The sequence below is a fragment of the Tinamus guttatus genome, unplaced genomic scaffold (assembly GCF_059628265.1).
Source record: "Tinamus guttatus ecotype Peru unplaced genomic scaffold, ASM5962826v1 Tinamus_guttatus_pri_ptg000417l, whole genome shotgun sequence".
NCBI lineage: Eukaryota > Metazoa > Chordata > Aves > Tinamiformes > Tinamidae > Tinamus > Tinamus guttatus.
In genome coordinates, this window is record NW_028288951.1 from 214,593 (window position 1) to 227,328 (window position 12,736).

At 51.2% G+C, this 12,736-nt stretch overlaps 1 pseudogene; it reads right to left on the minus strand.

Moving 5' to 3' along the window:
• Positions 1 to 5,716: 5,716 nt before the first annotated feature.
• Positions 5,717 to 7,156, minus strand: LOC148593312 (olfactory receptor 14C36-like; annotated as a pseudogene).
• Between the last annotated feature and the right edge of the window lie 5,580 nt (positions 7,157 to 12,736).

The following is a 12,736-nucleotide window of genomic DNA, read 5'->3' on the forward strand; positions in this document are numbered from 1 at the left end:
TGGGGGCTGTGCGGGGCCAGGGCAGGGAGGGGAGGGGAGCCCAGCTCGGGGCTGCGGGTGCTGGGGGTGCTGGTGTGGGGGCCTGGGGGGCTGTGTGAGCTGCTGTGTTGGGCTCAGCCAGCACTGCCCACCCCGGCGTGGGGGAGAAGAGGGGCAGCCAGTGCCAGGGAAACCTGCCCTGGATTCTCTCCTTCTGCCCCCAGCACCCACACAAGGGTTGGAGCTGCCCCACGGGAGCCTTGGGGCTCGGGGAAGCCCCAGCCCCGGGAGTCCTGTCTGCCACATTGTCCCCTGAGCAAGGTGGGACCCTCAGGCAGGACTCCTGCAGCAGCCTCCAGCCCTGAGTAGCCACTGCCACAGCCCGGGATCCACAGGGGTCTTTGCAGTGACAGTTTCTGTGTGACACCTCGGGAAGGAGCTCCCGAAGCTGGGAGCCTTGGTGGAGAGCAGCAGGATTACTGCGAAGAAGAACCGAGGTCTAGGCTGCGGGTGTTGATCCAGCAGTCTCCATCTCACTCATCAGTCCCCACCTGATTTGACTCAATCAGCAGTTTGTGAGATGACCAGCTCCCTGCTCTGTAGATGATGAAGCTGGCGAACAACAATCCCTGCATCCTCCCTTCGTGCTCCTCCTCATCTCTGCTTAGTCCTGGGGAACATCTTAAAGAAGAGAAACCCCATCTCCCTGGAGTCCTGCCAGAGATGTGGCAATGATGCTGTGAGCCCAGCTCTTCATGCTGGGGGTCTTGGCCCATTCTCTCCCCTGTCTCCTGTGCGTCTACCTAAGTCTCCCATTCCCACATGTCTTGTTTAAAGTGACAATTTCAAACATCCTCTTAGAACACCTTGCGGACACATTGTGACTCCTCCTGAAACTCTGTTCACTCAGAGACCCAGCGACTGGTTTGCCCTTTAGGGAGGTTAAAGCTTGCTCTGTCTCTCTGTAGTCTGCCCCATTAGCCAAGTCCCAACTGTATGTATGGCTTGTATGGACGTAGCATACATTCAAAGAGTGTCATTATTTTCCATGAAACTATACTTTGCTCTTTTTTGTTTCCCTGTAACTAAAACAAGATCCTCCTATGCCTGTTTACAGCCAGTTGTCTAAGTAAAGCAGGTGGGAATTGGGGCAGGTGAGCTATAACATTCAATGCAGACTTTGGTGGACTAAGGCTGGCTTTCAGCAAGAGTGACTTAAATTCCCAAGAGGCTGATGAGAGAAATGGTAGAGCTGGGGAGATGGGGAGGAAGATTGTGCGTACAGTGCCTCATCTCTGGGACACGGCTTTTCCTGCCTTTCCTGACTTTATTAGGAGTCACTCTGGATGGCTGTGAATTGGCAGTGTGCTATCACCTCTTCTTTGGAATAATAATGCAAAACCTTAAAAAGATAAAATGCTTGTATATGATTGTTGTCTTCGTCTTTAAGCTACACTCCCCAAACCTCTTCAATTAGCCATGGTCACTTGAAGGAAATTGCAAAGAGAGTTCTAGTTTATCACAGCTTTTTGGGACGTCAAAAAATACTGGAGCTCCATGCAGTACTTGGAGCTGACTCCATGAACTGCAGCTTTGAAAGGAGATTGAAGAAATCACTGAAGAAGTCAAAATCAGAAGGAAACCCTAAAGTTTTGTAGAGCATTAATGGATCCCAGTGAGGCCATTAACTACAACAACTCACCAGGGGCTGATTAAAGGTAAAAAATATAATCATTGGTAATAGTTAGGTAGAGGAAAAACTCATGTGGCTCTCATGCTGAATACACCTTTGATGTGTTTTGTCAAGGAAAATGGCAGAGCACAGGCGGAGAAACCCTGGGAAGGGAGATCCTTTCCTCCATGTGTTGCCCATGTCCTCCCTGGCATCAGTGTTTGGGTGAGGGTGTGCAGTGCTGAGTGCAGGACAAACACACAACACCTCCCAGGGTCCACAGAAGGATAAAGTAGACAAAGAAGTCCTGATGATTCCTGGTAGGCCTCGGTGACAGACACAACAGTCATAGTCAAGAGGATAAAGACCTCCATTCTGTTGGGGCCTTGGCAACACCCTTGGCCATCTCTACCACAGGTCATCCTAGACCTGCTCCTGTGTCCCTGCAGACTATGGACACCCAATCTGCTTCCCCAGCAAGTTCTCACAAGAGGTTCTCCTTCCCTTCATTGAGGGCTTTTCCATCCTTAGTGGCTGTTTTTTGAAACACAAAGCCATGGGTGGTGACAGACTCGCTCTGGGTGCCCTGTAGCACCACTGCTCTACCCTTCAAGTGATATTTCTTCATCCTATTGCACAATCTGAGCTTCCCAAGCTGTATTTTGGTCCTGTTTCCTCTTTTCCCCATGCTCCCCATCCTCCTTTTCCTCTTTCTGCTCCCCATGACCAAGCAAATCTCTTGGCAGCCCCACAATGTGGGGATGAATATAATCTGGTATGTCACGACAGAGTGGAACCTGAGGAAGTGCCAGAGCCTGAACGACAGGCCCGTGTCGGGGTTGGCTTAGAGATGAATACGGCACTGCCTTTGCAGTACACAACACTCGCCTGTAGAATTGCTCATGCCAGCTTGCGCAGAGGCTCATTAAACTGTAGCTTTTTTAAGCTCTCGTGCGGCTGTTTTTGACCTTGAAAGGAACCCTCCCATGCGAGGCCTGGGCTCTGACCAGATCCCCATCCCACATGATAGGGAAAGTATGCCACATCAGATGTTACCGCTCACAAACAAAATGCAAATTATCATGATTTGCAGATTTGCCTCTATAAAAGATGGATATTATTGCTGCGATTTTGGAGAGCTCATGGGTGGATGCACCACATAAGACCTCCCAGTTGCTGGGAAGGTTCTCCAAATCCTCGCCGCAACAGGGACTCCCCATTGACTGTCGATCTGTATTACAGTAACATATTTTGGCAATTGGTGATGTTAATATTCTCTTCATTGGGTAAATGGGTGTCCTGGTTTTCATGCAATGTTTTTTAGTCGGGTCACAAATTCCTCCTTCCTGGATCCTGTGGTGTAAAGAAAGAAGGAAAACTCTCCAGAGCTCCATGCTTTCTGTCCTTTCTTCTGTCCAAACCTGATTTCTGGGCTCTACATAGCAGTCAGCAGATGGCCTGGAGGTGTGGATCTTGTCACCTCGAGTCCTGCCTTAGAGCCTGTTCACTTAAAATGTAGTGGCCATTGGTGGCAAGTAAAACTGTCTTTCCTTTTGCCAGGCTCAAGGAGGACAAAGAGCAGGAGCAGTCCTTGTGGTTTTGTTCTCATTGCAGGTCAAGTTTGTTCAGTGTCTCGTGGCTCAGCTGTGCTTTAGTAACATCCATGAGCTGCTGTAGGTTCAGACAAGCCCTGGAAGCAGCAGTCCTCTTCCCCTGTGACCCTCTTCATCCTGCCAGGGCTCATTTTCAGCCAGAAATCCCTCTCAGCACACACCTCCCCATCCTGTGAAAGGCAGGAGTGCAGGGCTGTAGAGGAAGGGCCACATGCCGTGTGTGACAGCATGGCTTTCCATCCCGTGGGTGACTGTGACACCACCCGCTAATCCCCCCTCCTGACCACCTTCCAAGGGGAAAAAGAGCTCAGTTCCAGTGCTGAGCTGTGCCGGTGCTCTTCTTTCTCATTGTGCTCCTTTGCATGCCCCAAGCCCCCCCAACCCTTATGGCCCTGAGTAGCAAGTGTGTGTTACAAGAAGTATGCAAATTATTGCCTGATGACTTTTAAAAGAAGGGAACAATGCCTCTTCTCTTGCTGCTCTCCAAGAAAAAGCAGCCCAGCCTTAACCAGGCAATGCCTGTAACAAGACCAAGCAAGGTAGAGCAAGGTCCTTCCTTGCGCTCAGCTTCTTCTATTCCCAGTTGTCACTTTGACCATGCAGGTGGCAGGTGAAGTTGTCTGAGGTGTGAAACACAGGAATAACACCAGAGGAGAAACTGCCACTTGTGCGCTTTGAGATGTGATGGTGACACATGCAATGGTGCAGTGTGACAAACAGAGAAGGGGTAAAGGGAAGCCAGCTAACCATCAGGAGGCATGAAAGCAGTGCGAGATGCAGTGCCATAAATGCAGCATTCCAATGTGAGCCCCTTTTTGCATCTATCAGGCGGTGCTCAGAGAGTCCCTGATGTGTGAAGGTCGCTTTCCAAGGGCCAGAGGTACAAGCAGTGTAACTGGAGGGACTCGATTTCTCCAGTTCATGGAGCTCTGTCAGACGTGGGCACTGAACAGTGCAAGAGAGTCCCCTCAGAGCCCATGGTTTTGTGGGTGTCCAGTTTGCTGAAGTGAGCCCTACTCAGATCCTCCTCCAGCAAGGGAAAGTCTTCCTTTCTCCATTTCTCCATGGTCTCCAGGGCCTAGGATTCCTGAGGGTCACTCTTAGCACTAAAGCCTGAGGCAAAGTCGGCCTTTTCTGTGTCCTCTCTCACCAGGGCTCTTGGCCCATTTAGCAGTAGGCCCGTATTTTCCCTAGTCCACCTTTTGTTCCTGCTGTATTGTTGTATTGTATTTTAAATAATTATTTATTATTATTTTATCAGGAAGGTAAGAGTAAACATTGAGAAAGAAATAAATGAAGAGCACAGGTTTCCCGCCATGTACATGGGAATGACAAGTGTCTGCACACAGGACAGGTTTTGGCACTGACCTTGTACCCATTCAGGATGTTTCCTCAGTGCCTCCTTGAGCTCCTTGTTTCTCATGCTGCAGACAAGGGAGTTCAGTGCTGGAGGCACCACTGAGTACCGAATGGCCAGTACAGAGAGATCCAGAGCTGGGAAGGATATGGAGGGGAGCGAGGGGGGAATAAAGTGGCTAAGGGTGACATTTCAGTACCCCTGTAACCAGGGGTAGGAGTCAGACCCAACCAAATGGGTATCACGACCTCTAATCCCTCCGAGGGACTGCAGATGACTGCACAGTCCAGGGCACCTGGACTGCAGGGCATTTCCAAGGGTGCTCGTTGTGTCCATTGTGCCTATACATCCTGCCCCTGGTGTTTGATAGATGGTGACCCAGAGGGCTCTCCGTTCTCCCTTCTTCCTGACAGTTGAGTCCTCACTGCCTCTCCTGAGACTGCAGAGTCCTCTTTTGCCTGCGAATACCCAGTGCTTTACCTCTAAGAAACTCCATCTTTGAGGACCTCTCCCTCTATGAGGCTCTACTCACAGTCCATCCCAGGCATATGCTGTCCCAGGAGGATCTCTGTGCTCTCCTGACACCTCCAGTTTCCCCTCCATGAGAACAGCCGTCTGACACTGTGCCTTAATACGTAGGAGAGCTGTGCATGTGTAAATCCATGACCATTCAGCCTCTCCACTATCCTTGGACTCTGATAGGGAAATTCCCAAACCAGCCCTTCGTCTCTGAAATGTCATTGCATGATCCTGAGCTCTGTGTTGTGAACCCGTGGAGAATCCTGTTCAGCAGGCCCTTGAGGGGTGCAAGTCCTTGGGCCTATTCTTGACACCAGCTTTGGAGGAAAAGCCCAGCTTTCACGCACTGTACTGGTAGAAATTACTTTATTACAGAGATCCTGTTAGGGAGCCAGTCCTTATCCAGGATTCAACACAATTGAGGGTATCAGGTGAGACAGAGCAGACACCATAAAAAGGAGAATGAATACAAGTAGTTGTGTAGCAACACAATAACAATTATTATCACTAGTAAAAGTCATAATAAAAATAACATGATGAAACAATGCTCAATCCAGATACGGGATACAGAAAGAGTCATTTGTGGAGAGATGTGGAAAGATTACCACAACTTAAAAAGTTCCATGGGATCACTTTTCTAATGGCATCCTTGAGCTCCTTGTTCCTCATGCTGTAGATGATGGGGTTCACTGCTGGAGGCACCACCGAGTACAGAACAGCCAGCACCAGATCCAGAGCTGGGGAGGAGATGGAGGGGGGCTTCTGGTAGGCAAACAGACCAGTGCTGATACACAGGGAGACCACAGCCAGGTGCGGGAGGCACATGGAAAAGGCTTTGTGCCGGCCCTGCTTGGAGGGGATCCTCAGCACAACTCTGAAGATCTGCATGTAGGACACCACAATGAAAACGAAACACCCAAAGAATAAACAGGCACTAACCACAATAATCCCAGCTTCCCTGAGGTAGGAGTCTGAGCAGGAGAGCTTGAGGATCTGGGGGATCTCACAGAAGAACTGCTCCACCACATTGCCTTGGCAGAGGGGTAGGGAAAATGTGGTCCCAGTGTGCAGGAGAGCATTGAGAAAGCCATTGGTCCAGGCAGCTGTTGCCATTTTGACACAAGCCCTGCTGCCCAGGAGGGTTCCATAATGGAGGGGTCTGCAGATGGCAACATAGCGGTCCTAGGCCATAATGGTGAGGAGATAAAACTCTGCTGAAAGTAAGAAAAATATGAAAAAGACCTGTGAAGTACATCCCAAGTAGGAAATTTCCGTGGTGTTGCTCAGGGAATTGTGCATGGATTTGGGGACAGTGGTAGAGATGGAGCCCAGGTCAAGGAGGGAGAGGTTGAGGAGGAAGAAGTACATGGGGGTGTGGAGGCGGTGGTCGCAGGCTACGGCTGTGATGATGAGGCCGTTGGCCAGAAGGGCAGCCAGGTAGATGGCCAGGAAGATCGAGAAGTGCAAGAGCTGCAGCTCCCGCTTGTCTGCGAATTGCAGGAGGAGGAACTCGTTGAGGGAACTGCTGTTGGGCATTAGCCGCCTCCAGTTACGTGGGACTGTGCGAAGAGGTAAAGACAGTGACATGTCAGGAGAGACCTTTCTTATCAAAACTCTTTGACGTTTTCACATCCTCTTCCACCTATGCAGACAGAGATGCAGATGTACACACATGCTGCTTCTTGTCAATATCTTAGTTCAGCTCTCTGTCTGGAGTTCCAGCTCATACTGCCTGAGTGTGCCACGAGCAGCAGGAATCTCCATCTATGGGTTCCAGAAGGATCAGTTCTGCTATGATGTGTAAGGGCAGTTCAACATTTTCACATTCATTTATGAGGCATTTTGATCATAAAAGCAATTACTTCATTTCTTTTGGAGAGTCTGTGCTTTGTTTGTCTGCTCTGCAGGGCAGGAATACACACCCTTTCCTCTGCTCTCCATGTGAAGACTATTGAGACCTTAGAGACAAAAGCTCTCCTTGTGCCCTACCACAGTGCCAACACACTGGTCTTTCATCGCTTCCATTCCCACCACCCAGAGGTGCTTGTGGGTGAGCACCTCTCTAGGTAGGGGACATCTCTTGTGTCAGCCTGTGATGACTTTAGTGTCCACTTACAACACAGATCTGCAGATCTTATAGAGCAGTGAATTCACCTCCCTTTCTCAGCTGGCCAAAAAGTGATGGAGAGGGTGTAACACAGCACATGGCTCCAATGATTAGAATAGGGACACTGTGATGTGGTTCTGGTAGGGACAGAGAACTCAGCACCCAGCTTGTAGACAAAGGCACACAAGTGTTGGCTCAGCTGCCAACATAAAGCCCCCCACCCCAGCAGCATTTCCATTACCTTAGACCCTCTGTGGCTTCTGCATAGCACATTCAGCCATCACGGACATTCTGGAGAAGATCTGTGTCCCTCCAAAGGGCAGCACACATCCCAGCAGCACACCCCAAGGTGAGTCAAGGGTCTTAAATGTGGGGTCTCCTGAAAGGACACTGAGCTTCTTCCCCAGCCTCATGGACTGTGCTGCTTTGAGCCCCAGGGGTGAGAAGGGAGCCTTGTCGTCTATCTCCACTGGAGACAGCTCTGCAACAGAAACCACAGGATCTGTGTCAGGCTCTAGCTGCAAATTTCCTCCCCACAAAGCCCAAGCACAGGAACAAGAGCATCCCAGCCCAAGAGGGAAACAAACAGCAACACCTTGTTGCTTCTGTCTGGCCTTGCACAGGCAGCAGGAGAGAGGCACCCTGAGGAAGGCCTTGCCCTAACCTGGCTGCACACAGCAGCTCCTGGATGGAGACGTCACAGGGTGGTTGTTCTCAGCTCCTTTGCTGGTGTTTAGGAAATGGGCAGGTGGCAGAAGAGCTGCTCCTCTCCTCTTCCGGGGCTCCCACTGCCAAAAAGGCAGCTGGTGCCCTCCATGCCATGGCCTTGTGGGCAGAGGCCCTGCTGGGTGCCAGAGGAAAGGTGCAGGGTGCTGGCGGAGGGGGAAGCATCTGCACTGCAGGAGCTGGCAGAGAGTTTCCTGGACTCCAACCTCACATGAGATTTTGGCATTAGCTTCCTCTTGCCTTGGGCTGTATCTCTGCTGCTTGGAGATGTCCTTGCTGAGAGCTGTTCCTTTGTCCCCACAGACCCCATCCCACTGGGCACTCAGCTTGGCTACAGAAAGTTCTGAAGAGCAGGAAACTTCCTGGGGCACCTCCCTGATTGCAGGTGCTACAGAGCAGATCTTAAGACTGGAAAGGGGATGTTGGTGCTGTCTGTAGGCTGAGAGGGGCTAAAGGCACTTGATGAAGTTCCTTGTAAGCTTATCTGTCTTTCAGTGTGATTGTGAATAAACTGTGACCCTTTTTTAACCCTGGTTGCTACAAATCCATTCCCACCATGCAGAGACAAGTCTGGAAAACTGCATTCTCAAAATGGTGAGATGGAGCTGTGGGTAGCCCTGACCCACACAGCAACCTCTCAGCAGGAGAAGGAATCTGCTCTGCTGGTTCACCCAGAGCTTCTCCCCAGATCCTATGACAGTGTGGTAGGGAATCCTTGTTATGAAGGATCACCTCCTCCTCTGCACTGGTCGAGTCAGGAGACTGAGGCTTAAAAAAACAAACAAACTCGTGAAGATCTGAGATGGGTTCAGCAGACCCTCCAGGAGCATCAGTAGCATTGCCAAAGACTCACCGTGCCAAGGACTGGGAAGATTTCACCCACGGCAATCTCTCCCCCAACTCCACTCTATAAACTGCCGTTCCCCTCTCGCTGCCTTCTCTCCTCTGCTGTCCGCAGCAGCAGGCAGTGCCCGCAGCCCTGCTGCTCTTGGCACAGGAGCTGCTCCTGCACTCGGCTGTCTCTGGGCAGTGCTGACAGGCTGCCACGAGCTGCCTCCGTCCCAGGAGCCTGGCCCCGCTCAGGAGCAGAGGCCCAGCTGAACTCACCAATTTCTCTGTCCCTCGTGCTCCCTCCTCCTGGGGAATGTTCTCTCAAATAGTCTGAAGTAATCATCTATTTTTCATCTTTAAAGAGTAAAGGGAGACTGATCCCAGCATTTCAAGTTCTTTCATCAGGGAATGACTATGAAAGTTGGAAATGTCCCATTCTGGAAGCCACAATTCACATCTCTTAGCTATGCAGGATACCCAGAGAGGGATAAGAGGGGAGCTCCCTGACACATGGTGCAGGTGTGGATTCAGGTGACTTATTCTGAGCACCACATACCTATTTAGCAGCCCCTGGGTTGGAGAGGGATTCAGCTAACGTCCATGGACTCCACAAACACATGGAAGGTGGGATTCACCTTAGCAAGGTAAACATGCACAACGCAGACATCTGCTTGCGAGTTCCTTGTCTAAGCTCCTAATAGAATCACTGCAGATGAAGTCACTTGTTCACACAAGAATACCTGGTGACACTGGAAGACACAGGGGTGGCCCAAGGCATGTGCCTGCAGGTGCTTACTCTGATGGACCAAGTGTGATACCCGCATGCTTTTGGAGCTTCCGCTGAGTCCAGGTCAGGAATTTCCTTGGACATTTCAAATGCCTTCTATCCTACTAGAGCAGCACTCACAATAAAGGTGAGGGACGGGCAGATCCCTTCAGCTCAAAAAGCGGATATACCCAGTGGAGGCCCTTTATAGAATCACAGAATGGTTGAGGTCGGAAGGAACTTTGGGGATGATCTAGTTCAATCCCTTTAGTCAAGCAGTGTCACCTACAGCACGATGCACAGGATCCTGTCCAGGCAGGTCTGGAATATCTGCAGGGAAGGAGTCTCCACAACCTTTCTGGGCAACCCATGCCAGTGCTCTGTCACCTTCACAGTCAAGATGCTTTTCCTCAAATTCAGGCAGAACTTCCTGTGCTTCAATTTGTGTCTGTTGCCTCTTGTGCCACCACTAGTCACCACTGAAAAGAGTCTGGGCCATCCTCTTCTGCTCTTGGCATCCTCCCTTCAGGTATTTGCACATGCTGATAAGATCCCCTCTCAGCCTTCTCTTCTCCAGGCTAAAACAGGCTCAGTTCTCTCACCTTCTTCTCATAGGAGAGATGCTCTAGCTCGCTGATCAACTTTAGACATAGATAGACATATACTGGGCTCTCTCCAGTACCTTCATGTCCCTCTTGTACTGCGGAGCCCAGTGCTGGACACAGGACTCAAGGGGTGACCTCCCCAGGACCTAGTAGAGAGGCAGGATCACCTCCCTTGTCCTCCTAGCAACAGTCTTCCTACTACAGCCCAGAAGACCACTGGCCTTCTTGGCGGCGAGGGACATTGCTGGCTCATAAGCAAGCTTCAAGGGGGCCTGAGTGAGAGAAGGCAGCTTTCTCTGGTTGCAAGGGACGTTTAGAGATCATCTACTCAGATGATGGTCAAGTCAATGTTTGTAAGCACCTGGGAGGCCAGCAGCAGGCACATGGCACTGCTGCTGCTTGGGAGGGGGGTCACATTGTCTGTGCTCCTGACTGGACAGCACCAGGCATTAGCAGGTCCATGCATGTCTGTGAGGGTGACCGTGAGCTCTGCTCTTTGCTGAGTCCCAGGCAGGCCAGCAAGAGGCGCCTGGCTGGGCAGTTCCTTGGGAGGTCCCTGCTGGCAGAGCAGCTGTGAGGCCAGCGCTGGCCCATGGCTGGGAACGGGCTCTGAGGCCGCTCCTGTCCCAGCAGCGGCAGGGACGAGAGGGTTTGCTGAGGGTGCCCCGTGGAGGGGCTGACACCTGCGGAGCTCTGCAGCCCTGGAGAAAGGCAGCTCCTTAATCAAGAGGAGGGAGATGGAGCACTTAGCACCATGAATTTGTGCCGCTGTGAGCATGATCTTCTCTGGCAAATGTGGACAAGGAGCAGAGATTTGTGGCCAGCTGCCATTGGACCATGGAGTCCACCAAGATCTTTTAGGCTGCTAAATGAATCCAGGCCTAAGTGAGCATGGTGTAACGAGAGCAGCACCATTAATAATCTGTGATTGCCAGGCTCCTTGTGCTGCAGTAATTCCTCTCCCTGTCTGATGGGTGCGTTAATGTAAACTCAGCTGAATTGCTCTCCTAAGATGTGGCAAGGGAAACGATGGGCACTGTCTCCAGCAGCAAGTTCACAGAATCACAGACTGGTTAGCATTACAAGGGACCTCTAGAGCTCATCTAGTCCAACGCCCCTGCTCAAGAAGGGACACCTAGAGCACATGGCACAGGGTGGCATGCAGGTGGGTTTTGAAGATCTCCAGAGAAGGAGACTCCACAACCTCTCTGGGCAGCCTGTTCCAGGGCTCTGTCACCGTCACAGTAGGTCCAGGGGATGAGTCACTCTGCCCATCTCATGCTGGTCTAGAAGGCCCTGGCATGAAGTGGGATTCAGAAAAATCCTGCAAACTCCACAGGCAGGTCAAGTGAGTCCCCTTTCAAAACTGAAGTGAGCACAACATAGAGGTCTGCAAGAGAGCTCCTTGCCTAAGCTGCAATTGCAATCAGTGGAGATGGAGGATGGGAGTCAGTGCCTCCTGCACAAACACCTGGGGACAGCTGAACAGAATGAGGAGGTCCAAGGCATGTGCCAGTGCCCACTTGCTCTGATGCAGCTCCTCGGAGACCTGCATCATCCTAGAGCATCAGGGTGGGGGCCAATGGGGAATTGCATTGCCCATCTGAAATGACCCCAGATGCCAAATACAATGGCAGCCCCAGGAACTATGAAGACCAGACATGGAAAGATTCTGGCATAAAGCAGCAGTTCTGGCAATTCAATCCAGCTACTTGATCTGATGGCACAGAAAAATGCTGGCAGGGACTTGTCAGATGCCTGGGGTGTCCAGCACAACCATGTGTCTCTAGCAGATACAGTAGGGCACCTGCAGGAAAACCATGCCCCATTGCAGTGCTTGCTGGGCAAGTGCCCCAGGCTATGCTGAGTTTCCTACCTCTACCCTAATCAATGAATTCCAGCACCGACTGCAGGGAAAATTGTCCCACCTACATGCAGAACTGTCCGACCTACATGCAGAATGCTGCAAAAAGAGGAGGCACATCACTCCAAGCTCTGTGTTCTAGTCTCTGAACTCTCAAACCCTTCTAGCTCCCCTCCCCTTAATGCTTGTTCACCCTGCTAGATTTTATGAACAGGGACTTCTTCAGTGGCACCTTCACTTTTCTGGAGATTGCTTCAAGAAATCTGCCATCCTGCCCTGTCCCTCAGGCTAGGCAGCTGTGACAGTCACAAGTACTCCATGTGCTCACCTACAGCACCTGCACACATACACCCATGCTCCCTATGGCACTCGCATGGTCTTTGGGTGCCTGGCACCCCTTGAATATCTCCTTTCTTGTGCTTATTGGCCAGACAGGCCCAGCAAAGGTGCTACTGGTGCCGTCAACAGACAGAATGGGCAAAGGCACTTCTGGAGCTTCCTCGTAACCTGCTGATCTCTCCATGGGCTTTGGAGTCTTCAGCCAGTGTCCTTGGGGTGGCCTTTGCTCTGGCACAGTGATGCACAGAACATGCCTCCAGCAGCAGCATCTCTGCACATCTGGGCATGCACTCATGCAACAAGGGGAAACATGTCCTAAGGGTTCATGGTTTAATTCTGCATTTCAGATATGATAATT